Here is a 27,651-nt window from a genome sequence, read left to right on the forward strand (position 1 = left end):
GGAGATATTTTTAACAAGCTTGAACCGCTGCCGAAAGGATGCTGTGACTTCCGAATTCAGGTAGTAAAATACAGACATGTGACTCCCTGCGAGCTGCCAAGCTGGACAATGTTTGAAGTTCTATGGTACCCCGTGAAGAGGCTGTAGAGAGAAGTTGCCAGCTCAGCAGTACAGCAGGCATGGGCTACACAACATCTTATAAAATACTTTTCACTGTACGAGAAAGAAAAGCTTGCATTTATATCTGTTATCATCATTGCGAGTCTTGGTCGAGGTTGCCCATGGTCCAGACAATGTTGGAGGCAAGGCAAGGCTGGCACAGTGCTTAACACAGCTGCCTCACAGTGCCAGCAACACGGGTTCGATTCCTGGCCTTGAGTCACTGTCTGTGTGGAGCTTACACATTCTCCCCTGCATGGGTTTCCTCTGGGTGCTCCAGTTTCCTCCCACAGTCCAAAGATGTGCAGGATTGGCCGTGCTAAATTGCCCCTTAGCGTCCAAGGATGTGCAGGTTAGATGGATGAGTTATGGTAAGTGTGTGGAGTTACGGGAATAGGGTGGGATGGTGGACCTGGGTAAAATACTCTGTCAGAGAGTCAGTGCAGACTAGATGGGCCAAATGGCCTCCTTCTGCACTGTAGGGACTCTATGATCCCACCATCAGCCAATAGTGGGCCACCTTTGCCACTGCAAAACATGCAGGGGGCAGAGGGGGGGAAATCTCACCCTATATATTTGCATATATCATATTGGCTACATTTAGAGGTCATAATCACAGGATATCCCAGTGTGCTTTATAGCTAATGAAATATTTTTGAAATGTACTCATAGTGGGAAACACAGCAGCCAATTTGCACACAGCAATGTGATAATGACCAGAGAATCTGCTCCAGTCAATTGAGAAGTAAATCTTGGTGAGAGGACTGAGGTTAACTTCTGTCCTTTAAAGAGTATCATGGGATCTTTTACAACCACCTGAGACAGAGCTTCAATTTTCACGTCTCATTTGAAAGATTGCACCTGTGGCAGTGCAGCATACCCTCTGTACTGAACTCTGGAGTGCAAGCCTTGATTCTAGGGCTCAAATCTCTGAAGTGAGACTTGAACCCACAACCTTCTGATCAGAGGCTGGAGAGCAACCAACAGCAAAGATTGACGCACACACTGAACGTGGGGCTTTCCCCAGTTAGATGAATCATCACTTATGTGCTCAACAAGTAGAGAAAATACATTGAGTAAGAGACATTTAGTGGCTCCCTCAGATATCTCTGGAACAAGCCTTACGCTATCATCTTGTCTTTTTTTTGTTTTCTGTTTCCACAAAGCCAATATGCTAAATCTCTCACTGAAATTTCAATTGAATCTCAGTTACTACAATGGACCATACTAACTGGGTCAGAGTAAGAAGTCTCACAACACCAGGTTAAAATCCAACAGGTTTATTTTGAATCGCAAACTTTCAGAGCGCTGCTCCTTCGTCAGCTAAGTCTGGGTTACTAAGTTAGAGCTTGTAATAAACTCAAGCCATTCAGAGAGGATGCACAATGGGTGCAGGAAGACTCAATGTTGGGGAGGTGATGGCCTAGTGGTATTATTGCTAGGCTATTAATCCTGAAACTCAACTAATGTTCCGGGGACCCGGATTCGAATCCCATCACAGCAGATGGTGGAATTTGAATTTAATGAAAAAAATCTGGAATTAAGAATCAACAGATGACCGTGAAATCCATTGTCGATTGTTGGGAAAACGCATCTGATTCACTAATGGTCTTTAGGGAAGGAAATCTGCTGTCCCTACCTGGTCTGGCCTACCTGTGATTCCAGAGCTACCGCAATGTGGTTGACTCTCAACTGCCCTCCAACGGCAACTAGGGATGGGCAATAAATACTGATATGGAGATGCTGGCGTTGGACTGGTGTAAACACAGTAAGAAGTGTCACAACACTAGGTTAAAGTCCAACAGGTTGATTTGGTAGCAAACGCCATTAACTTTCAGGGCTCTGCCCCTTCGTCAGGTGAGTGGGGACCATCCAAGAACTCCCCACTCACCTAACAAATGGGCAGAGCCCCGAAAGTTAATGGTGCTTGCCACCAAATAAACCTGCTGGATTTTAACCTGGTGTTGTGAGACTTCTTATAATAAATACTGGCCAGACAGTGACACCCATGTCCCATGAATGAATAAATAAAAAAATGACCTATACACAATGAATCTTAATCAATAGTTAAACAAACTACAGAAGTTAAGCCATGAGTCTTGCATCTGCTTGGTGCATATCTATTCCACAGTGTTTGGAGTTAACATTAGGGCCCAAATATAACCATCAAGTTCTTCTTAATGAGTGTCAGAATGATTGCAATGTAAGGAGTGTGATCTCAATGGAAATTGTTGCTAGGTTATTTTCCAGCAATTATCTGAATTTCCAATGAATCAATAATAAGTATATAAAAGGAAAACACTGTAGATGCTGGAAACTGTAACAAAAACCAAAACAGTGGAAAATCTCAGCATGTCTGACAGCACCTGTGGGGAGAGAATAGGACTAACATTTTAAGTCTGGATGACCCTTTGTCAGAGCAAAGATCAAGGAAAATCAGAAGACATTTATACTGTGAGAGCGGGGAGAGGGCTGTAATTGAACCAGGGGAATGTAAATGATGATGCAAAAGGCTAAGAATGGTGCTAGAAGTGTCCATTAAGTGACCAGAATGGCAGAACAGAGGTACAGGCTGTTAAGGAACTGCCTGAGGAATGTGGCAGTTGCCCTAAAGGCGGAATGGGGGGTGGGGGCAAGATTTGATTTGATTGATTATTGTCACATGCATTAACATACAGTGAAAAGTATTGTTTCTTGCATGCTATACAGGCAAAGCATACCATTCATGGAGAAGGAAAGGAGAGAGTGCAGAATGCAGTGTCACAATCATAGCTAGGGTGCAGAGAAAGATCAACTTAATGCAAGGTAAGCCCATTCAAAAGTCTGACAGTAGCAGGGAAAAAGCTGTTCTTGACTTGGTTGGTACGTGACCTCAGACTTTTGTATCTTTTTAGAACATAGAACATAGAACACTACAGCACAAACAGGCCCTTCGGCCCACAAGTTGCACCGATCACATCAATACCTACCAATCCATAGTCCTATCTATAACCCCCAATCCCATTAAATCCCATATACTCATCCAGAAGTCTTTTAAAAGACCCCAGCGACTTCGCCTCCACCACCACTGACGGCAGCCGATTCCATTCACTTACCACCCTCTGAGTGAAAAACTTACCCCTAAGATCACCTCTGTACTTGCCTCCCCGCACCTTAAATCTGTGTCCTCTCGTAGCGGCCATTTCAACCCAGGGAAATAGCCTCTGAGAATCCACCCTATCTATTCCTCTCAACATTTTATAAACCTCTATCAGGTCGCCTCTCAACCTACACCTCTCCAGGGAGAAGAGTCCCAGCTCTCTCAACCTATCTTCATAAGGCATGCCTCCCAATCCAGGCAACATCCTTGTAAATCTCCTCTGTACCCTTTCAATAGCTTCTACGTCCTTCCTATAGTGAGGTGACCAGAACTGCGCACAGTACTCCAAGTGGGGCCTGACAAGGGACTTATAAAGTTGCAGCATTACCTCCCAACTCCTAAACTCAATCCCTCGATTAATGAAAGCCAGTACACCATACGCCTTCTTGACCACACCCTCCACCTGTGAGGCCGATTTAAGAGTCCTGTGGACCCGGACCCCAAGATCCTTCTGCTCTTCAACACTGCTAAGACTCCTGCCCTTGATAGTGTACTCGTTCATCCCATTGGTCCTGCCAAAATGGACGACTACACATTTATCCGCGTTGAAGTCCATCTGCCACTTCTCCGCCCAGTCTTGCATCCTATTTATGCCCTGCTGCAACTTCTGACATCCTTCCAGACCATCTACAACACCACCGACCTTCGTGTCATTGGCGAACTTACTAACCCATCCCTCCAGTTCCTCATCCAGGTCATTTATGAAAATGACAAACAGCAAGGGTTCTAGAACAGATCCCTGGGGCACTCCACTGGTGACTGACCTCCATGCAGAAAAAGACCCATCCACAACCACTCTCTGCCTTCTGCAGGCAAGCCAGTTGTGGATCCACAAGGCCAAAGCCCCTTGGATACCATGCCCTCTCACCTTCTCAAGAAGTCTTGCATGGGGGACCTTATCAAACGCCTTGCTGAAGTCCATGTACACCACGTAAAGTAGAAGAAGGAGAAAGGGAAACTCTTTACATGTACTTCCTGAGTAAGCAGCACCCCTGAGTATTCCTGAACATCTATTTAATACGAGTGATTGAATGGTTGAGTGCTACTGAAGCATAAACCAGATAACTGCGCCATTGGGAGCTCAGTTCAATCTGATTATCTCCAAACTGGCTCTCCTGATGCCAGTAAAAACCCGACCTGAAAGTTGAATGGTTTATAGGTGGAAGCATCGTGACATTGTCATTGAACTAGTAATCCAAAATCTCAACCAATGATCAAAGATCAGGTGCAAATCCCACCACAACTGCTGGCCAATTTCAATTCTCCTAAATAAATTAATAAGTCTGATTGATCAGTGACTCACCTGATGAAGGAGCTGATGAAAGCTCTCAATTCCAAATAAACCTGTTGGACTTTAACCTGGTGTTATGAGACCTCTTACTGTGTCCACCCAAGTCCAACACCGGCATCTCCACATCAATGTTTCAATAGCCCCTGCCTCCGAGAGGTCCATGGACTCTGTGTCCAAGGTTTTCTAGTCCCGTCCGCAATAGGAATCATCTCAGGCAGGACGGAAAAGTTAACAGAGCAACTGAATGTCCTTTCACAAAGGACCTGAGGCAGTGTGGACTAGAAAATCCTGGCCTGTGTCTCCATAAAATAGCTTGTAGCCTTCAAAATTGCTACTTAATAGCTGTAGTAGGCCAATATCCCTTGCTTTGTACAAAACATTATTTTCGGAAAAGCATATTGAAAAGTCTGTTTTATATATTTGTATGTATGTACACACACAAGGATTCGATGAGATTATACATAAATATTCCACATTACACGGCTTCATTGCGAGTTGTGATTTTAATTGCTGCCTCATGTCAAATGCAAATACACAAAATCATCAGATCTTAATTCTGCCTATGCGTCAAAACATTTTGATCTAATTGCATGAGGGAAAAGATTTTTTTAAATTCCTAGCCTTTCTCCACATCTCCCATGCCAGTTGGGTTTTCTCCAGGTGCTCCGGTTTCCTCCCACAGTCCAAAGAAGTGTAGGTTAGGAGGTACTAAATTGTCCCTTAGTGTCCTCAGTGGGTGGCACAGTGGTTAGCACTGCCACCTCACAACTCCAGGGACCAGGGTTCAATTCCTGCTTTGGATCACTCCCCCTGCAGAGCCTGCATATTCTCCCCCAGTTGCCTCCACAGTCCGGAAGATATGCTGGTTAGGTGCATCGATGGGTTGGATGGCCTCTTTCTGCACTGTATGGGTTCTATGGTTATGGTTTCTTGCCAGTGGCCATCAGGACAAAAAGTCAAGGTCAGATGCGCATAACTACTATTATAGTTCTAAGGAAAGATCATTAACTTGTAATATTATCCACCTCTCTCAATTTAAATCCATCCAAATAATAATCTGACTTCCTATTTTTTCTATCAAAGTGGATAATCTCACATTTATCCAGATGCCCACTCTCTCAGCCTGTCCAAATCATAATGAAACATTTCTGCATCTTCCTCACATCTCACCCTCCCACCCAACTTTGTATCATCTGCAGATTTGGAGATAATACATTGAGTTTCCTCTTCCAAATCATTAATATATAAAGTGAACAGATGGGGTCCAAGCACAGATCCTTGCGGAATCCCACGAGTCACTGTCTGCCAATTAGACAAAGACACATTTATGCCAACTCATTTGCTGAATTTTACATTGTTCCCAGCCTTCTTTTTCTTGCCAAGTTGTAAGCTTCTTCTCTGAATATAATACTACCTCTAATTTCCCTTGCATGCCATAGTTTGGCCACAGTTCCCTTTGTGCCAAATAGGAATAAACAACTTCTGGAGTTCACTTATTTGTTCTTTGAATGTCAGCCAGTGCCTGTCCGTTGTTTTTCCTTTCAGTAATGTTTCCCAGTCCATCATAACCAATGCAAAAAATAGGGAGGTTTTATGCTTCAGTTGGACACAGCACTAGACAGACCACATCTGGAACACTGTTTTGTTCTCCTTATTTAAAAAAGAATGTAAATGTGTTGGAAGAACTTCAGAGAAGGTTTACCAGACTAATACCTAGGATAGGAGGGTTGTCATATGAGGAAAGGTTGGACAGGCTAGGCTTGTGTCCACTGGAGTTTATAAGAGTAAGAGACAACTTGATTGAAATACATGAAGACCCCTGGGGTGGTATTCTAAGACGTCTCACAACACAGCCTTAAAGTCCATCAGGTTTATTTGGAATTATGAGCTTTCGAAGACTGCTCCTTCATCAGGTGATTCACGCTCCGAAAGCTCTAAACAAACCTGTTGGGCTTTAACCTAGTGTTGTGAGACGTCTTACTGTGCCCACCCCAGTCCAACGCCGGCATCTCGACCTCCCGAGTGGTATTGACAAGGTGGAGAGGATGTTTCCCCCTGTGGGAGTATCTAAAACCAGGGGTCGATGTTTAAAAATAAGTATTCCCCTTTCGAAAAGATAAGGCAATTATTTTTTTCTCAAATGGCTGTGAGTCTCTGGAACTCTCATCCTGAAAAGGCGATGGAAGCAGAGTCTTTGAATATTTTTAAGGCTGAGTTAGATAGATTCTTGATTAGGAAGGGGGTGATAGGTTATCAGGTGGAGGCAGGATGCAGATTTGAGGTTGCGATCAGATCAGTCACGGTTTTATTAAATGGCAGGGCAGGTTCGAGGGGTCAAATGGCTTCTCCCTTCTCTGTGTCTGTAGGAATTAATTATTGGTTGCGCTGGGGACACTTTACGGTCATTCAAAAAGGATGGACTATCGGTTTGGGGAATGAGCGAAAAGTTTTTTCATCTTTATTTACTCTGTAATGTTGTAATTTCAGATTACTTGATTCCTTCCTCGAGGATATAATATAATTGAATCGTACAGCACAGAGGAAAAAGATTCAATATGCTGTTCCCATTTCATCTCTTTAAAAGAGCAATCTAATTATTGCCCCTTCACTACACTTGCCACACAGCTGGGCAAATTTACACAATTGTGTCAATTTTCTGAGTTCGCTCTGCAGACAGGGGTTTTGCTCAGAGTTACTGGACCAACAGCGTATAATTTCCCAAAGTAGTAGCAGAATATGGTGACCACACTATAAATTGTCCAATGCACACAGGCCTGTAATTAGAGGCTACTTTGTAAACTCTGGAGTATGCAGTCCCCTCTATGGGTTAGATCTGCGCAGCTTCCACTTAGTAAGAGGCTCACTCTGCTTATACTAATATCTAGCAATAGAAACAAGGCACATAACTGTAATTGAATTGAATTGAATTGAATTGATTTATTATCGTCACACGTATTGGGATACAGTGAAAAGCATTGTTTCTTGTGAGCTATGATGTCGAGATGCTAATGTTGGACTGGGGTAAGGACAGTAAGAAGTGTCACAACACCAGGTTAAAGTCCAACAGGTTTATTTGGCAGCACTAGCTTTCAGGGCACTACTCCTTCATCAGGTGAGTGATGACTTGTGTTCAGAAACATGGCATATAAAGACACAGACTCAATTTACAAGATAATGGTTGGAATGCGAGTCTAAATGCATTTTAATGGGATTGAGGGTTATAGATAGGCCTGGAAGGTAGGGATATGATCGGCGTAACTCGTGGGTCGAAGGGCCTGTTTGTGTTGTAGTGTTCTATGTTCTAGAGACTGTTGTGAACACAAGTCCTCAGTCACCTGAAGAAGGAGTTGAGGCTCTGAAAGCTAGAGCTGCCAAATAAACCTATTGGATTTTAACCTGGTGTTGTGAGATTTCTTCTTGTGAGCTATGCAGACAAAATATTATGTTCATAGGGTACATAGGGGAGAAGGGAAGCAGAAGATGCAGAATATAGTATTGAAGATACTGATAGAGTATGGAGAAAGATCAGCTTAATATGTGATAGGACTGTTCAAAGTCTGATGGCAGCAGGGAAGAAGCTGTTCTTGAAGTGGTTGGAACGTGATCTCAGACTTGGAGGCAGGATTTTACGGCCTCGCTTGACCCGAGATCGGAAAATCCCACCCGAGATCAACGGACCTTTCCATTGTCTGCCCCTCGCCTGTTCCGATTCCATGGCGGACGCAGCTATAGAATTCTTTTTCCCGACGGAAGAAGGTAGAAGAAAAAATGTCCAGGGTGCATGAAACTCTTGATTATAAGAACATAAACATAAGAACTAGGAGCAGGAGCAGGCCATTTGGCCCCTCGAGCCTGCTCTGCTATTCAATAAGATCGTGGCTGATCTTTTCGTGGACTTACCCCCCCGACTCACCATAACAAATTATGCTGGCTGTCTTTCCGAGGCACCGAGAAGTGTCAGCAAAGTTGATGGATGGGACAGTCGTGCTGCTATCAATTCATTTACAAATGAATAAAAGGCACCAACATGGATGGAATTTTGAGTTTTATACATGCTTATAGCTCTATGCTTATATAAATCAGTGGCTGTTAGCCACTGTGGATGAGGAATTGTTCTTGCCTGTTAGGTTAAACTTTGAGCTAACCAAACCAAATCATGTCACAACGACCTTCTTTAAATGTTAAATGTGTGCAAAGTGTAACAACCTTTCCGAAATGTCTCGTTGATTGTGAGAATCTGAGTTAGACCTTGGATCACAATTTATCGACCAAGCCAGAGGAAAACAAATAACAACATTTGCACAGACGGTGCAGAGAGTGTGCTGGACAGGCTCAGTAAGAGGGAGTCAGATAACATTACTGCTGCATCCTTTAATTCAGGCAATAACACCATCAAGGCCAATCAAGCTATATGGTCAGGTTTCATTGCACCTGCTCCAGTAACTGAACACCCAGAACTGTCTTCAAACAAAGAACGGTACAGCGCAGGAACAGGCCCTTTGGCCCCCTAACACTGCACCAATCAGGTTGTCCTATCTAGACCTGTATCCCCCTATTCCCCGTCTGTTCGTATGTCTATCCAGACAAGTCTTAAATTTCACTGACAAATGTCGGCAGTAAGTTAGTGAAAACAGCAAAGGATTTTCATGCATTAATTATTGGCATCATCCAGCGTTCAGCCTCTAGTAATGTAAGGGGCTGGACGGAAAGGGGAAAACTATTATGGTTTTCTCCTTAATTAATGAAACAATTTGCAAGAACAAACGGACATATCAATTAGAAGCAGGAGTAGGCCACTCAGCTCCTCGAGCCTGCCCCACCATTCTGATTGTAACCTCAACTCCACATTCCTGTCAATCCCCGATAACCTTTCACTCCCTTGTTAATCAAGATTCTGCCTCACTCTGCCTGAGAAATATTCAAACTCCGCTTCCACTGTCTTTAGAGGAAGAGAGTTCCAGACACTCACTGACTTCAGGGAGAAAGATGCGTCTTTAACTCTGTCTTAAAGAATAACCCCTTATTTTCAAACAATCACTCCTAGTTCTAGATTATCCGGCAAGAAGAAATATTGTCTCCACATTCACCCTGTCATAGAATCCCTACAGTGCAGAAGAGGCCATTCAGCCCATTGAGTCTACTCTGACTCTCTGACAGACTATCTTACCCAGTCCCTTACCCCATTCTTGCAATCCCACACATTTACCATGGTTAATGCCCCTACCCTACACATCTTGGGACACTAAGGGGTAATTTAGCATGGTCAATCCACCTAACCTGCACATCTTTGGACTGTGGGAGGAAACTGGAGCACCCAGAGAAAACCCATGCAGACATGGGGAGAATGTGAAAACTCCACACTGACAGTGACCTGAAGCCAGAATCGCAGCTGGGACCCTGGCACTGTGAGGCAGCAGTGCCACGCCCTTCTAGTCTAGTAAATATGGCAGCTTGATGTTTGGAAATTGGTTTTGTCACCTGCTAAAAAAAAAGCATGCACAAACCAGAGCAGACCTGTAGAAATATAATGTCCCAGGTCATGTCCCAGAAACAGTCAATGAGATATTTAGGGACTACTTTCATCCAAAAATCTCAGAGCCACTTTTCAGATGTGAACTTTGTCAGAGGACGACTAGAAATGCAAGATGAAGCTGGGTTCAGTAAGGAAGTTTCTCTGTTAGTGAACATCTGGAGCAATGGGTAAATTTCCTAGCAGAATTCAATGTTCATCACCATTAACATTCTTTTGCATGCATTTCCCATGCAGTTTGCATGGCCCAGCAAACACACCGGCAGGATTTAAATGTAAAAGGACAGGAAATTTGCACCACTGAAATTGAGACATTCTCACTGCTGGTAAAAGTTATAAAACATCCGGAAATGTGCAAAAGAATTCATTGATGAGGCTTCTGATAGTTGTCTCCCAGGTCCTCGGCAGGACCCTGGGATTAAGGTGCCACGCGTCATGAGTTCCTGTGATGGGGTGTCGAGAAATGTTGGAACGATGCCAAAATGCTGGAGAAATGGCTCCTCACCCTGGTACCTTCACTCTTCTGCTCAGGGAAATGCACACCCATCAGACTTTTGAATGGACCTACCTTATATTAAGTTGACCTTTCTCTACGCCCTCGCTATGACTGTAACACTACATTCTGCACTTCTCCTTACCTTCTCTATGAATGGTATGCTTTGTCTGTATAGCGCGCAAGAAATAATACTTTTCACTGTATGATAATACATGTGACAATAATAAATCAAATCAAATCAAATCATCCCCAAGGGGAGAGAGTCATGAAAACTTAGCTTGAAGTTGATGTCTAAAAGCAAAACTCTCATGGGAGCAGTAAGCAATAGGTGCTGGATCCTGGATTTTAACGTTTGCAGTTTGAATGAGGCGACAATGAAACTTTTCAGGTAGCATCATTCTGAAAAGAGGTATTTGAATAACACAAGGAAATACTAACAAGTATCAGAGGTCCAGTTAATATAAGAACATGCCCATTAATGGTGATTAATCAGAAATGTCTTATAAGCATGTAATGATTTGTTTATAGATGTACTCACAAATCCACCAACAGTCCCTCGGGTCTATAACCGCCCAATGCGGTTTGATAACTTGTAGAAATTTCTCAGCATTACTTTTTCACCAGTGTGAATTTCTCCAAGTTACGCATTCACATGAATCTCTTGATTCTCCATCCCTTCCAGTCTGATTTTCCTGTCTTCTACCATGAAACAGACACAAGGGCTGGAAATTTCCAACACCCTTCACATCCCCGCTTAAATATCACTTACTGAAGGAAGACATGTTTCTGTGTGTGCTGTGGGGCCAGTGAAACATAAAATGTTCTTAATAGGGGAAAATCTCAGCAGGTCTGGCAGCACCTATAAGGAGAGAAAAGAGCTGATGTTTCGAGTCCAGATGACCCTTTGTCAAAGCTTTTATCAGATTCCAGCATCTGCAGTAATTTGCTTTTATTCTTAATGGGGTTCAGCCTGAAATTTCCAATTTTGTTGTGATGAAAAAAACACAAATCATTTTGTCAGCGTTACAATTTTCCCTATTTCTGCCAACAAAGCGCTTCCGTTTTCACCAATCACTTCTTTTTTGCATCCCTATAAAAGCTTTCACGATCTCTTTCTATTGATGGACTTTTTCCGTGACTTGTCAGAGACTCAGGGTCTGGCTCAAAACTGGCAGCACCTTTCCAGGTGCATTGTCCAGTTTTCAGACCAGATCATGAGCCAACCTAAGAGAACCAGAGAATCAACGGCATGGAGACAGGCCCTTCGGCCCAAACTGGTCCAATGCTGACCAAATTGCCCATCTAAGCTTGCCCCATTTGCCTGTATTTGGCCCATATCCCTCTAAATCTTTCCTATCCATGTATCCATCCAAATGCATTTTAAATGTTGTCAATGTCTCCACTTCAGCCACTTCCTCCGGCAGCTCAATCCACATACAAACCACCCTCTGTGTAAAAATGTTGCTCCTCAGGTTCCCATTAATTTTTTCGCCTGTTAATTTAAACCTATGCCTTCTAGTTCTCGATTCCCCAACCCAGGGAAAAATACTGAATGCATCCACCCTACTCATGCTTCTCATGATCTTATACACCTCTCTAAGATCACCCCTCAGTCTCCTACACTCCAAAGAAAAAAGTCCTAGCCTGTTCAATAACTTCCAGTTATCCCAATAACTCACAATAAATAACAATAATAAATCTATAATAAAGCTAACAATAAATCCCAATAACTCAGTCCCTTGAGTCATGGCAACATTCTTGTAAATCTCTACTGCACTCTCTCCAGTTTAATAACATCTTCCCTACAGCAATGCGACCAAACTGAGTACAATACTCCAGGTGTGGCCCCACCAATGTCTGGCAAAAAAAAATTCAGGGAGGGTAGTTTATGCCAAATAGTATAAGCAGCAACTAATAGATGGAACTAAGTAATTCTACCATCAACGGGTCAGTTCTAAGCTCTGCAGTCCTGCCACACCAGTGGTCAATGGTCATAGACATTTAAATAACTCATTGGAGGAAGGGGTTCCATAAATATCCCATCCTCAATGATAGAGCTCAGCACATCAGTGCAAAAGATAAGGCTGGAGCATTTGCAATAAGCTTCAGCCAGAGTGCTGATCTCGTCCCCTTTCGGAGGTCCTCGACATCATAGATATCTGTCTTCACCAATTCGATTCACTCCACATGATATCAAGAAATGGCTGAAGGCAGTGGATATTGCAAAGACTCTGCGCCCTGATAACATTCCAGCAATAATACTGAAAACTTCTGCTCTAGAATTTGCCACACCCTTAACCAAGCTTCAACACTGGCATCGACCGGCAATGTCCTGTACATAAGAAACAGAACAAATCCAACCCAGCCAACTACCACTGCATCAGTCTACTCTCAATTATCAGCAAAGTGATAGAAAGAGCAATCAAGCTGCACTTACTCACCAATAATCTGCCTACTCAGTTTGGGTTCCATCAGAGTCACTCCGCTCCTAACTCAATCCAGCCTTGGTTCAAACATGGACAAAAAAATCTGAAGGAGGTGAGAGTGACTGCATAAAGGCAGCATTTGGCTGAGTATGGCATCAAGAAGCCTAAAACTGGAGTTGACGGGAATCTGAAGAAAAACTCTCCGCTGGTTGGAGTCGTACCTGGCACAGAGGAAGATAGTTGTGGTGGTTGATCTGATTGACTAGACGTCAATCAGCTCAGTTCCAGGACATCTCTGCAGTATTTCCTCAAGGTGAGTGTTCTAGACCCAACCATCTTCAGCTACTTCGTCAATGATTCACCTCAATCATAGGGCAGGATTTTATGGCCTCACTTATCCCGAACCTGTAAAATCCCACCTGAGGTCAATGGACCTTCCCATGTTCTGTTGCTGCCCACTCCAATTCCCATGGCAGGAGGGGCAGTAAAATTCCAACCATCAGATCAGAAGTGGGGATGTTCATAGATAACCGCACAATGCTCAGCAGTATTGATGAATCCTCAGATACTGAAGCAGTCCATGTCCAAATGCAGCAAGATCTGGGCAATATCCAAGCTTGGGATAACAAGTTACAAATAATATTCGCACCATACACGTGTTCGGGTGCTAGACCCGAACCCCAAGGTATATTGTGAAGTTAGATTAGACCCCAACAATTTTTTTTATTTTTGATATGAATGTGAGGATAGGAAGTTTCATCTCAGGAGATAGTTCCACCAACAAATTAGGGATTTTTTTTAGCAAAACAAGCTTTACTCAAAACACAGTTTGAGTGTAATGCTAACAAAATAAAACAGTTTAACTCTTAACCAGTGAATATCTTTAAATATGAAAAGAAACGACTCTTAATTTCAAACTTATCACTATTTCCATTCCAATTAAGCAAAATTTCTCTTATAGGTTTAAACCTCCTCTTTAAATATAGTTAGCAAATTCACAGATATGCTTGTTCTGTCTTGAGTAACAGCTTCGGAGCTTTCAAAGAGGATCTGACTTTTCAGAGCCACGTCCAGACTCCTGCCTTTATGAATTTTATTGAGGGAGAGAGTAAAAAGCAGGGGGGGGGGGGTCAGTAATGACTTTAGAAAGTATGTAAAAGCAATAAAATGAGGTTCCTTCCTTTGTGGGAGTGAACACCATGATGCTACCAACAAGCGTTGTTGAAAACACTCACTGTATTTTCCACTCTCATCATTGTTCTTGCTAATGTGGACTGAGAATCACCCATTATATCTCTTGCTAGTTGACTCTCACATTCTTTTCCTTCCCTTTTGGTTAGAGTCAGCTGAGGATCAGTGGGTAGCACTATCCTGTGTTAACAGCAAGAAGTCTCACAACAACAGGTTAAAGTCCAACAGGTTTATTTGGAGTCACAAGGTTTTGGCACACTGTTCCTTCATCAGGTGAGTGGGTAGCACTATCCTGTAGTAAAACAGAGAGTCCAACAGCTGCATCCTCTCCCAAGCTGACATGCCCAGCATTCCAGGCATAGTCACTCAACACCCGCTTGTCCGGAAGGGACATGTCATTCATACACCTGATACCTCACTCCCTAAGCAACAGCAATACTCTTGGAACCCGGTGTCAGCTACACAGCAGGAATATTTTAGAAATGTCCTCAAAGCTTCCCTGAAGAGGTCAAAGAGCCTCATTGCCTTATGGTAGTCTTTGGCTTATAACCAACTAAAATGGAGACACTTTATTCAGGAAGGTATGGGAGCAATTGTATGATTTTGTCAGAAATATGTAGAGGTGAAGTCGGGGCATCAGGGAGAGAACACAAACTCTCCAACAACTCATATATGACTCTTCAAGCGTCAACTGCCCTGCACATTGCAGAAGCTGACATTGCTCATTGGACTGGTCAACTAGCTCAGAATCCATTGAACCAGAGAGGAAGCAAATCACCTTCGATCCCGGAGAATTGTCTCAGAATGAGAGTGGACAGTACTCTCAGGTCTGAGTCACAGTGTTCCTGCTTCAAGTTTCATTCCAGCAATTGAGCATAAAAATGAAGGCTGACACAAGGCAATGGTGATAGAATCAGAGCGTTCCTACAGAGCAGAAGAAGGTCATTTGGCTCATTGAGTCTGCACCAACATCAAACCCACCCAGACCCTGTTCCCAGAACTGCACATATTTTACCCTGCTAGTCTCCCTGATGCTAAGGGGCAATTTAGCATGGCTAATCAGCCTAACCCATGCATCTTTGGACTGTGGGAGGAAATTGGAGCACCCAGAGAAATCCCATGCCGACATGGGGAGAATGTGCAAACTCCACAATGACAATCACCCAAGAACGGAATGGAACTGGGGTCCTGGCGCTATGAGGCAGCAGTACTAACCACTGCGCCACCATGCCACTCGACACGGTGATGGAGTGTTACCTTTAACCAAAGCCATTTTCAGCTCTTTAAGATCCCATGGCACCAGGAGATCAGGACAGTTATCCCTAAATTTATCTTTCAATCAGTGGTACAGAGGGATCCTGTACGTGAATCACAAGTTGTTGGTCTGCAGGTATAGTGTACAATTGGGAAGGCCAATGGAATGATGGTGTTTATTACAAGGGAAGTGGAATAGAAAAATAAGGATGTTTTACTGCAGTTGTACAGAGTGTTGGTGAGACCACATCTGGAATACTGTGTAGTTTTGGTCTCCTTCTTTGTAAAAAGATATAACTGCGTTAGAATCAGTTCAGGGAAGGTTCACACAACTCATTCCTGGGATGAAGGGCTTATCTTAGGAAGGAAGGTTGAACAGGTTGGGCCTAAAGCCATTGAAGTCTAGAAGAAAGGTGAGCTTATTTTAACACATAGGATCCTGAAGGGATTTAGTTGGGTAGAGAACAGGAGAATGGTCCCACTTGTTGGGAAGGCAATAATAAGGAAATATAATTTAAGAATAAGAGTAAATTTTGTCTCCTTGTTCCAGTTTGTGATGAGGAGTAAGATCGAGATGAGGCAAATTTTCCTCACTGTAAATCTTTGGAATTCTCTTCCCCAGAGATTAATGGAGGCTGGCTCATTGAACTTGTTCAAGGCAGAGTTAGACAGATGTTTGACAGGTGAGGGAGTCAAGGGTTATGGGGGTCAGACAGGAAAGTGGAGTTGAAACCACAATCTGATCAGCCATGATCTTATCGAGTAGGGGAGCAGGCTCAATGAGCTGAATGGACTATGTTCCTATTTTCTCTTTCCATATTGGTGGCCAGGCCTGCTGAGTGTTTCTATATTTTCTGTTTTTATTATTATCTTTCACTTCCCGTGCTGGCAAAGGATCAATTACTTTACCCATGGGTTTTTTAAGGAAATGTTTATTTTTTGAGGGGTTTTAAATTTTAATTTCTCTCATTCCTCCCCGCCCCCCCCCCGCCACCTCTACCTTACTTCCCCTGGCTGAGTAGAGCTGGTTCTTCAGCCTGTGACTCTTGCCACATGTCTCATCATTCACTTCCCTTCATCCGTTTATGCAGAGATCCAGTGAAGGATGTCAGAATAGATTCTTGTCTCCATCCCTCGCCAACCTGATCTCCTTTGGTGACTGCGCCAAAATGAGTAAAATCCACACCGCATATTGATGTTAGATTGGAGAGGGGGCCACGGTGGCACAATGGTTAGCACTGCTACCTCACAGAGCCAGGAACCCAGGCTCAATTCTGACCTTGGGTCACTGTCTGTGCAGAGCCTGCACATTCTCCCCATGTCTGCATGGGTTTTCCCCAGGTGCTCCGGTTTCCTCCCAATCTTAAATAACATTTAATCAACATAGATTTTGATTTGATTTATTACTGGTATTTAATTATTGGTGTTCAGTGAAAAGTATTGTTTCTTGTGCAATATACAGACAAAGCTAAGTGTAAGTTTATTTATTAGTTCACAAGTAGGCTTGCATTAACACTGCAATGAAGTTACTGTGAAAATCCCCTAGTCGCCACATTCCGCCCCCTGTTCGGGAACAATGAGGGAGAATTTAAAATGGTCAATGGACCTAACCGGCATGTCTTTCAGACTGTGGGATGAAATCGGAGCACCCAGAGGAAACCCAAGCAGACACAGGGAGAATGTGCAAATTCCGCACAGACAGTGAGCCAAGCAGTTATGAATCCGGGTCCCTGGCGCTGTGTGGCAGCAGTGCCTACCATTCATAAAGAAGGAAAGGAGAGAGTGCAGAACGTAGTGTTACAGTCATAGCTAGGGTATAGAGAAAGATCAACTTAATATAGATAAGTCCATTCAAAGATCTGCAAACATCTGAATCCTACAGTGCAGAAGGAGGCCATTTGGCTCATTGAGTCTGCACTGATCACAATCCCCATAACCCCATGCATTTAGCCCCTGACACCAAGGGCCAGTTTAGCATGGCCAATCCACCTAACCCACACATCTTTGGATTTATGGATTATGTTGATTGGCCATGCTAAATAGCGCCTTAGTGTCAGGGGGATTAGCAGCATAAATATGTGGGGTTATGTGGATAGGGCCTGGGTGGGATTGTTGTCAGTGCAGATGCAATGGGCTAAATGGCCTCCTTCTGCACTGGAGGGATTCTATGATTCCATCCTAGGGATATGCACCACCTCCTAGCCTTAGCAGTGCAGTCAATCATGGAAGGATATGAAAGGGTAAACAATGGCTAGGAAATAATCGAAAATAATCATTGACCCAGTGAGTTCCTGCCACTAGTCAGTGCCAGTGACCCCGACTGGAAGCAGAGATTCACTGAGGATAAACCAAGTCTGATGATAACGTTTGAATAACTCACAGACAGCCTGACATAAACAAGGTGCCAAAGAGCTGCTGTGGTTGCCCAGTGACAGCCATCGTCCAAGGGCAAGGTAAAAGGTCTAAAATTCAGCTTCAACATCCATTGATGATAAGGATTGAGTCTGTGTAAATAAATACGGCTGTCACTGTGACCATCGCAACGCAGACTGTCTGCAGGCCAGGCTCAAACAGAGGTCAGCTCATAACTAATCATTAGATCTACTGTGACAATTAAACTCATACAGCTCAGTACTCATTTATATTATCGCGTCAGCAAATTCCTGTTGCACTTCCACACAATCAAAATTCCTCAATTAATGCACCGTCATCTGAAAAAAAGTTGATCGGATATGTTTCCAACATAAATTGCAACTGACTATATCCCAAAAGTGTTATTGTTCTGTTGCTACATAATCATTACATTATGCCGAACTTAAATAACGTTTAATCAACATAGATTTTGATTTGATTTATTACTGGTATTTATTTGTTGGTGTTCAGTGAAAAGTATTGCTTCTTGAGCACTAGACAGACAAAGCTAAGTGTAAGTTTATTTATTAGTTCACAAGTAGGCTTGCATTAACACTGCAATAAAGTTACTGTGAAAATCCCCTAGTCGCCACATTCCGCCCCCTGTTCGGGTACACTGAGGGAGAATTTTAAATGGTCAATGTACCTAACCAGCATGTCTTTCGGACTGTGGGATGAAATCGGAACACCCGGAGGAAACCCATGCAGATACGGGGAGATCATGCAAACACAGCACAGACAGTGAGCGAAGCAGATATGAATCCGGGTCACTGGCGCTGTGAGGCAGCGGTGCATACCATTCATAAAGAAGGAAAGGAGAGAGTGCAGAATGTAGTGTTACAGTCGTAGCTAGGATATAGAGAAAGGTCAACTTAATATAAGATAGGTCCATTCAAACATCTGCTAACTCCAGTGATATTGTATAAAATATAAACCATGAAAGGATTTGCTGGCGAATTTGGGGTGGCACAGTGGCACAGTGGGTTAGCATTTCTGCCTCATCGTGCCAGGGTCCTGGGTTCAATTCCCGGCTTGGGTCACTGTCTGTGTGGAATTTGCACATTCTCCCCATGTCTGCGTGGGCTTGCTCCGGTTTCCTCCCACAGTCGGAAAGACCTGCTGGTTAGGTGGATTGGCCATGCTAGGTTGCCCCTTAGTGTCAGGGGGGTTAGCTAGGGCAAATGCGTGAGGTTATAATGACAGAGTCTGGGTGGGATTGCGGTCAGCACAGACTCGATGGACTGAGTGGCCTCCTTCTGTACTGTAGGATTTGACGATCCTCCGAAATGGATGGCAACATAGCGGGCAACTGCTATCTAACACCTGGTATAACTGGCCAGGAGCCCTGGAATTCAGCTCCTAAATCTCAGTACTTCTTGTCCTGTTTTAAGATGCGAGTTATAAACTTCCTTTTTGAACAGGTATTTTGATCACTTGCTCTAACCTCCGCAGAGGGCTCACTATCAGGTATTTTTTGATCATTCCTTTGAAGTGTCAATTGGTATGTTTTATCATGTTTAAGGCACTAAGTGAATGCAGATTGTAGTTATTGTCCTTGACAGCTCACACTCTGGTCTCTGGTGATAACACTCTTCTCTCCTAACAAATACTAATAGGGCTCTTTACACTATAAACTCAACCCCAGACATGAGCTTTATTTACAAAAGGTCACCGCAGGGTTACCAGCTTCTGTGACACAATCCACAGGCAGTTCTGATCTGAACGGAAATGGCCTTGGTTTATTTATCACTGCTATTGTTATTAGATGCTTAGTCATTCTGATTTCCAGTCTTTATTTCCGTCTTGTGGTTAACTTGGAATGAGGTTTTGAGGATTTTTTAAGCCAAATTTGACTTTTAAATTCTGTGTAACAAAATTTGGCAATTTAAAATATCTCTGTCATTGGTCAGGATACAGATCAGAGATATGCGTGTGGCCAAGTAAAGAGATTTTGCAATCTAAAGAGAGAAGTGGTGATCTGAAGAGACGATGCACTGTTTTTTCACTGATACTTTTGACAGACTAAAATGCAGTTGGTGAGACATTATTGGGGTTGATTTAGCTCAATTGGTTAGACAGCTGGTTAGTGATGCAGAGTGATGCTAACAGCGCAGGTTCAATTCCCGTACCAGCTGAGGTTATTCATGAAGGCCCCACCTTCTCAACCTTGCCCCTCGCCCGAGGTGTGATGACCCTCAGATTAAATCATAGACTCACAGAATGCCTACAGTACAGATGGAGGCCATTCAGCCCATCAAGTCTACACTTACCCAGACTCTTACCCAGGCTTACCCTGTAACCCATCCAAATACATATTAATCCTTCTAACCTACACATCTTTGGGCACCAAGAGACAATTTCAGCATGGCCAATCCACCTAGCCTGTATATCTTTGAGCTGCGGGTAAAAACCGGAGCACCCAGAGGAAACCCATGCAGGCATGGGGAGAACATGCAAACTCCATGCAGTCACCCAAGGTCAGAATCAAACCTGGACCCCTCGCGCAAATCCATTGACTCTGTCTACACTTCCCACTGCCTTGGCAAAGCAGCCAGAATAATTATGACCCCATGCATTCCAGACATCCTCTCTTCTACCTTCTTCCTTTGGGAAAAAGATACAAATTCTGAAGTCACGTACCAACTGACTCAAGAACAGCTTCTTCCCTGCTGCCTACTTTGCACTAAGTTGATCATTCTCTACACCCTAGCTATGACTGTAACACTACTTCTGCATTTTCTCCTTTCCTTCCCTATGAACAGGATGCTTTGCCTGTATAGTGCACAAGAAACAGCACTTTTCACTGTTTGTTAATACATGTGACAATAATAAATCAAATCAAATCAATACACCATGACTCCCAGGGGAAAGGGGAGAGCAGCCTGTGATCAGCTGGGACAATGGCAACCTTATTGGTGACATGCATTTGGTAGAAGCTAAGAACTCTCAGGTGGGCCAGTTGAGCTGAAGGTGTATCTCCCTGTTTCTTTATTTATCATGCTTTTGTTGGAAAAGAACAAAATTCAAGGGGGAATTTTGTGAGAAGTGTAAATTAAACACATCAATTCATTCAACTTCTACCAAAGAGGATTAACATTGAATAGGGTCTGGAATTATTCAGCCAGCCTCTCTGTAAAGCACATCGACTTTGATGATTGAGTTCACAGATCCATTATCAAGAGAACAGTATGGTGTTGTTTTCCATCCATCCCCCTTCCTTTTGGAGGGCCTGTGATACAGTAGTCCCATCCCTGTGAGGAATCCCCTAATCATTCACTTCGCATTGCCAACTGTGACTGAATGCAGTCCTGGAGGTATCATCACATGACTTGCCGCCATGTTCCAGCCATTAGTCAGCCAACACTTTCAACCTTGAGACATACCATAGAATCCCAACAGTGCAGAAGGAGACCGTTCAGCCCATTGAGTCTGCAGTGACTCTCCAACAGAGCATCTTACCTATTCCCATGACCCCACACTTTTATCCCGCTAATCTCCCGAACCTACACATCTGGGGACACAAAGGGGTAATTTAGCACAGCCAACCTTAGGGCAGCAGGGTGGCACAGTGGTGAACACAGCTGCCTCACAGTGCCAGGGACCCCAGTTCAAATCTGGCCTTGGGTGGCGTTTGCACATTCTCCCCGTTTCTGCATCAGTTTCCTTCAGGTGATCTGATTTCCTCCCACAGTCCAAAGATGTGTGCGGGTTAGGTGGATTGGCCATGCAAAATTGTTGGGTTACGTTATCAGGAAAGACTGGACAGACTGCTCTTGTTTTCACAAGAATTTAGAAGAATGAGGGGTTGAAGTCTAAAAGATCCCAAATAACACTGACAAGGTGGACATGGAAAGTATATTTCCTCTTGTGGGTGATTCCAGAACTAAAGGGCACTCTTTTAAAACTAGGGGTCACCCCTTTTGGAAAGGGATGAGGAGAATTCTTTTGTCTCAGAGGGATGTGCAACTTTGGCATTCTGCCGGAGAAAGTAGTGGAGATGGGGGATCATTGCATATTTTCAGATGGAGGTGTTGGGATTCCTCCAACGCAAAGGAATCAAAGGGAATGTGGAATTTGAAACAGAAACAGATCAGCCATGATCTTATTGAATGGTGGAGCAGGCCCGAGGGGCCAAATGGCCAACCTCTGCTCCTATTTTGAATATTCGTATGTTCCTGAAGGAAGCAGAGTTAACACTTCAAGTCAATGTTTTTTTTGGTCTGGAAGGATGGTAGAAGTGTGAACCCTCACAACATTTAAAGAAGCATTTATATGAACACTTGAAACACCTTGGCATACAAGATTATGGACCAAGTGCAGGAAAATGAAATTAAAATAGGTAGGAGTTTGATGGCTGACACAGACACAATGGGCCGAAGGATCTCTTTGCGTACTTAAAATTCTATGACTCGATGACCAGTATTTTCCAGCCATTCATGCCGGTGGGATCTTCCTGTCCCACACCCCTGCCATGCATTTCCCAGGGGTGCACTGGAAATCCCCACGACAAGACAAAAAGATCCCACTACTAGCCAATTGTGGCAGCTTCCGCCATCACAAAACACGCAAGGGGTTTTTGTAGAAAATCCCACCCATTGACTCCATAACTCCCGACTTCAACTATCAGTCAGCAAGAGGTTCAACTCAAACAGGGCAAAGTGGACCATTGGGATAATATGGCTCCCTCCACCCTCAAAGCTAAATGACTCATTCACAAAGGGATCTCTCAGTACCCAACAAGAGTGGGGGCTCAAACTGCTACTAATCATAACAGGTTCCTACATAGTTGTATGAATACCTCCTCCGTCATGCTGTAACCATGGGTCACATTGTCTGCACGCAACCCCCTGCAACACTATCATTCCTGTGATCATTCAAATGTGTCATTTTTATACTTACTAATCATTAGTGTGTTGATATATTAATGATGCAACTTCCAACATCATAAAGTACCCTTTACTGTTATCTAGCACTCAGGTGTAGTATTTATTCATTCGAGCAGTCCTCTGCTCCTGGTTAATACAAATTTACTGGGTAAACAGATATTATAAATTGTTTCGCAGTCTGACGTGATTGTCACAGTTTATCAGTATATTAGCCATCACGCAATCAACTTTCCTGGCAAATTAATGATGTCCATGGTACAGATGACCTCACCTCTCACCTACCAACAGTCGTTCTGCTAATCGCTGTGATTCATGGATCTTCTGACATTGAATATGCTCCTGTACACCCTGTACCCATTACATTTATATAAACATTTGCTTAAGTATAGCTGATACACATGCACTACATACTGCATGACTGCAGCTACTGCACGGCAATATTCTGCAAACTTCCCTCACCAGCACTTTAACGAAAGGGAGGAACAAAGTTGAGGGGAAATAGGACATCCCTGGCAGTGGTTTAGTGAGACTACGCAGTACACAGCTGAACCACGTGGGCTAGGAAAGTAGCAGTACCTATACCTAGGTTCAATCTGCACTGAGTTGTCTGATTTCCAACAGTGTTGCCGTAGAGTTGCTGTAATTATCACTGATATTCCAGAAATTAAAATAACCAGGGCTTCTTTGAACAAAGAACAAAAAACAAAAAAAATTACAGCACAGGAACAGCCCTTCAAGTCTGCACTGATCATGCTGCCTGACTGAACTAAAACCCCCTACCCTTCCGGGGACCACATCCCTTTATTCCTATCCCATTCATATGTTTGTCAAGACACCCCTTAAAAGCCACTATCGTACCTGCTTCCACTACCTCCCCCGGCAGAGAGTTCCAGGCACCCACCACCCTCTGTGTAAAAAACTTGCATCTCCTTTACACCTTGCCCCTCGCACCTTAAACCTATGCCCCCTAGTAATGGACTCTTCCACCTTGGGAAAAAGCTTCTGACTATCCACTCTGTCCACGCCTCTCATAATCTTGTAGACTCCTTTCAGGTCGCCTCCCCCCCTCAACCAGTGAGAACAAACCAAGTTTCTCCAACCTCTCCTCATAGCTAATGCCCTCCATGCCAGGCAACACCCTGGTAAATCTATTCTGTACCCTCTTCATAACCTCCACATCCTTTGACTCACCATCTAGCAATCTCTGCTGGAATGAGTGTGTGTTTGGATGGTGGGACACAAGAAATTTGATGGTGACTTTCGTCATGATTGACTCACTTGCTGTTAGTCACTATCGAATCTCATACAGTTGAAAGTGGAAGGGCTGAGAAGGAGGGCAAGTAGGAATTGAGGCTGGGAGATGATGGTTGTGGGGATAAGGATGCCACCGACTGAGCCATCAGCAATAATTTGCATTAAAGGAAAAGTTTAAAGTTTATTTATTAGTGTCACAAGTAGGTTGACATTAACACTGCAATGAAGTTACCGTGAAAATCTCCACTTCTTACATTATTTATTTTCATCATTGTTATAATGGCCACAGAGGATACAGGGGATCATCATTCGATCTCCCCATGGGCCTTGTGGACATGAATTGGAGTGAGCAGAGCTCGCTCAGTCGGAAAGAGGCAGCGTGAGTTTAAAGCCAGCTGTCTCTGCTTGGATCAGGCACCTGCACTCTGATTTGTGTACAGTGGCTGCAGAAGTGGTGCTTTATTCACTGCAGGGTGTTGGCGACGGAAGACTGGCCTCGGTGAACTTGAGACCCTCAGTGCCGCTCACTGGCAGCCAGATCCCAGGCTAAGATTCCCGTGTAATTGGTTGCTGTGAGGTATATAGAAGGGCAGCACAGTGGCAGCGTGGTTAGCACTACTCTGTCATAGCACCAAGGACCCGGGTTTGATTCCCAGCTCAAGTCATTGTCTGTGTGGAGTTCACATGTTCTCCCCATGTCTACGTGGGTTTCCTCCAGGTGCTCCGGTTTCCTCCCACACTCCAAAGATGTGCAGGTCAGGTAGATTGGCCATGCTAAATTGCCCCTTACTGTCCAGGGACGAGCTGGGGTAAATGCTTGGGGTTATGGGGAGAGAGTCTGGGTGGGATTGTGGTCGGTGCAGACTCAATGGGCCAAATGGCCTCCTTCTGCACTGTAGGATTCTGTAAAGAACGCAGCTCATGACTCCCTCTCGCTCTGAGTGAGAGTCCTGGCACCTGTCTGGCAGCAGAGTCACTACCAAGATTGGCAACTCATTCTAAAATGTGAAACCATAAGTTTCTACCTATATTCTACCACGTGGTGGCAATTAGAACATAGAACATAGAACACTACAGCACAAACAGGCCCTTCAGCCCACAAGTTGCGCCGATCACATCCATACCTACCAAGCCATAGAACTATCTGTAACTCCCAATCCCATTAAATCCCATGTAGGGATCGGAATAAAAGTTGCCCTTGCCAATTTATGAAATAAAAAGATCTCCATTTCTCCTTACTGTCTATCCTGCTTTAAGACTCTTTGACCAAGTTAGTGGTCTTTCTTAATATCTCCTTGTGTGTTTTTAAAAATTATTTTTTATGAGACATGGGTGTCACTGGCTGGCCAGCATTTATTGCCCATCCCTAGTTGCCCTTGAGAAGGTGGTGGTGAGCTGTCTTCTTGAAACGCTGCAGTCCATGTGGTGTAGGTACATTGCTGTTAGGGAGGGAGATGCAGGGTTTTGACCCAGTAACAGTGAAGAATCAGTGATATATTTCCAAATAAGGATGGCAAGTGGCTTGGAGGGGAACTTCCAAGTGGCGGTGTTCCAAATATCTGCTGGCCTTGTCCTTCTAGATGTAGATGCCATGAGTTGGGAAGGTGCTGCCTAAGGAATCTCAATGAGTTCCTGCATGTGCCTGTTGTAGATGGTACATACGGCTGCCACTTTCCATCGATGCTGGAGTGATTGAATGTTTGTGGAAGAGGTAACAATCAAGCAGGCTGCTTTGCCTTGGATGGTGTCAAGCTTCTTGAGTGAAGTTTGAGCTGAAGTTCCAGGCAAGTGGAAGTATTCCACCATGCTTGTGCCTTGTAAATGGTGGGTAGGTGTTGAGGGGGGAAGGTTGGGTGTGTCAGAGGTGAGTTACCTACCTCAACATTCCTAGTCTTCAACCTGCTCTTGTCTGGGTCCAGTTCAGTTTCTGTTCAATGGTAACCCTCAGAGTATTGATGGTTTAATGCACATTTTGTTTGATAACGCTTCTGTCAAGCACTTTGGGACATTTTGCTCCAATAAAAGAGTAAAGTTTAAATCCAAGTTATTGTGGAATGCGTTTCTTCATCACACACAGCAAGCAGTTACATTGAAATAAAGCAGTGAATCTTTTAAAAGGGCCATGCTTTCGGAGTGCAGCTAGTTTCCAGGTTTATTCTGAAGCTTTGCAGGTTTATTCCAGGTTTAGTGTGGCTCCACATCGCAGTTCACTGGAGAATGCCAACTTCAATTCTAATAACTAATCCCGTCCTCCTGAGAGAAAGAAAACATGATGCAAATCCTTAAAAAATCACTTCAGGACGGGAACGTCAGCACCATTATAAATGGACGGAAGCCAGTTTCTCAGAATTACTGCAGGAATTAATAAGATGAATGTTCCAACTTACAACATCGTGGGGTTTCCTTCTGACCTCCTCAGGGCCTGCCAGGAAAAGACTAAAAGCAGCATGAAGTCATACTGCAGCTCCAGCCAATTCTCTTGCAATCCTCAGGATAAACCCTGGCACTAACTGCACTCAGGCAATGTGGCCCCATTCAAGGACTCCCTTCTTGCTGTGCTAAATGAAGCAACATGTCCAACAACAACTTGTACCTTTCAATGGCACCTGTAATGTAATAAAATGTCCCAAAAGTGTCTCATAGGCATGATTTCAAACAAACCCAGCGCCGAATCATAGGAAAGGAGATCAAAAACTTGGCCAAAGTGTCATAGTACACATGAGAGACAATGACCTAGTGGTATTATCGCTAGACTATCATCCAGGAACTCTGCTAATGTTCTGGGGACCCAGGTTCGAATCCTGCCACAGCAGATGGTGAAATTTGAATTAAAAAAAAAATCTGGAATTGAGAATGATAATGAAACTATTGCCATGTGTCAGAAAAACCCATCTGCTTCACTAATGTCCTTTAGGGAAGGAAGTCTGCCTTCCTTACCTGGCCTGGCCTATGAGTGACTCCAGACTCACAATAATGTGGCTGACTATCAAATGCCCTCTGAAATGGAGGGCAGTTAAGGGTGGGCAATAAATGCTGGCCCAGCCAGCGATGCCCACGTCCCACTTACCTCTTCCAGACTGCGGGAGGAAACCGGAGCACCTGAGGAAACCCATGCACACACGGGGAGAACGTGCAAACTCTACACAGTGACTCAAGCTAGAATCAGATCCAGGTCTCTGGCACTGTGAGGCAGCAGTGCTAACCACTGTGTCACCGTGCTGCCCCGTGGTTCTATGATTCAATAATTATGTTGTATCTGACAATTGACTGGAGCAGGGGTCTCAGTCAACACTATTTACTGTCAATTCCTTGCATCTTCTCTATCTGGGTCGACGTTACTTCAGTCATTCAAGTATCTATTTTCTAATTGCTTTTGCATTAGTTGCAGTGATAGTTACCCCTTTTCTCTCACTGTACGATGGAGTCCTGGGGAATACATTTCAGTTGGATTGAATGAAAACATATTATTCTGCATGTATCATGTTTCAAAATGTGCCCAGTGCCAAAATGGTTATTTTTACTGGCAGAAATACAAGCGTTTGTAGTCAATATTTTGAAGTTTATTGATGCAATAAGTTCTAGAAGTTCATTGCTGATAGAAATAAAATATGAA

At 43.8% G+C, this 27,651-nt stretch overlaps 1 long non-coding RNA gene across 2 annotated transcripts in view; it reads left to right on the plus strand.

Moving 5' to 3' along the window:
- Positions 1-27,651, plus strand: part of LOC145355509 (uncharacterized) — a 53,473-nt gene that overhangs the window by 18,630 nt on the left and 7,192 nt on the right. For both annotated transcript variants that reach the window (XR_013888999.1, XR_013889000.1), the window contains exon 2: positions 2,869-2,964. This is a non-coding gene — a long non-coding RNA (uncharacterized LOC145355509). The remainder of the gene's footprint in view (positions 1-2,868; positions 2,965-27,651) is intronic.

This window comes from Carcharhinus amblyrhynchos, chromosome 19 (genome assembly GCF_965287045.1).
Source record: "Carcharhinus amblyrhynchos chromosome 19, sCarAmb.v2.hapA, whole genome shotgun sequence".
Lineage (NCBI taxonomy): Eukaryota > Metazoa > Chordata > Chondrichthyes > Carcharhiniformes > Carcharhinidae > Carcharhinus > Carcharhinus amblyrhynchos.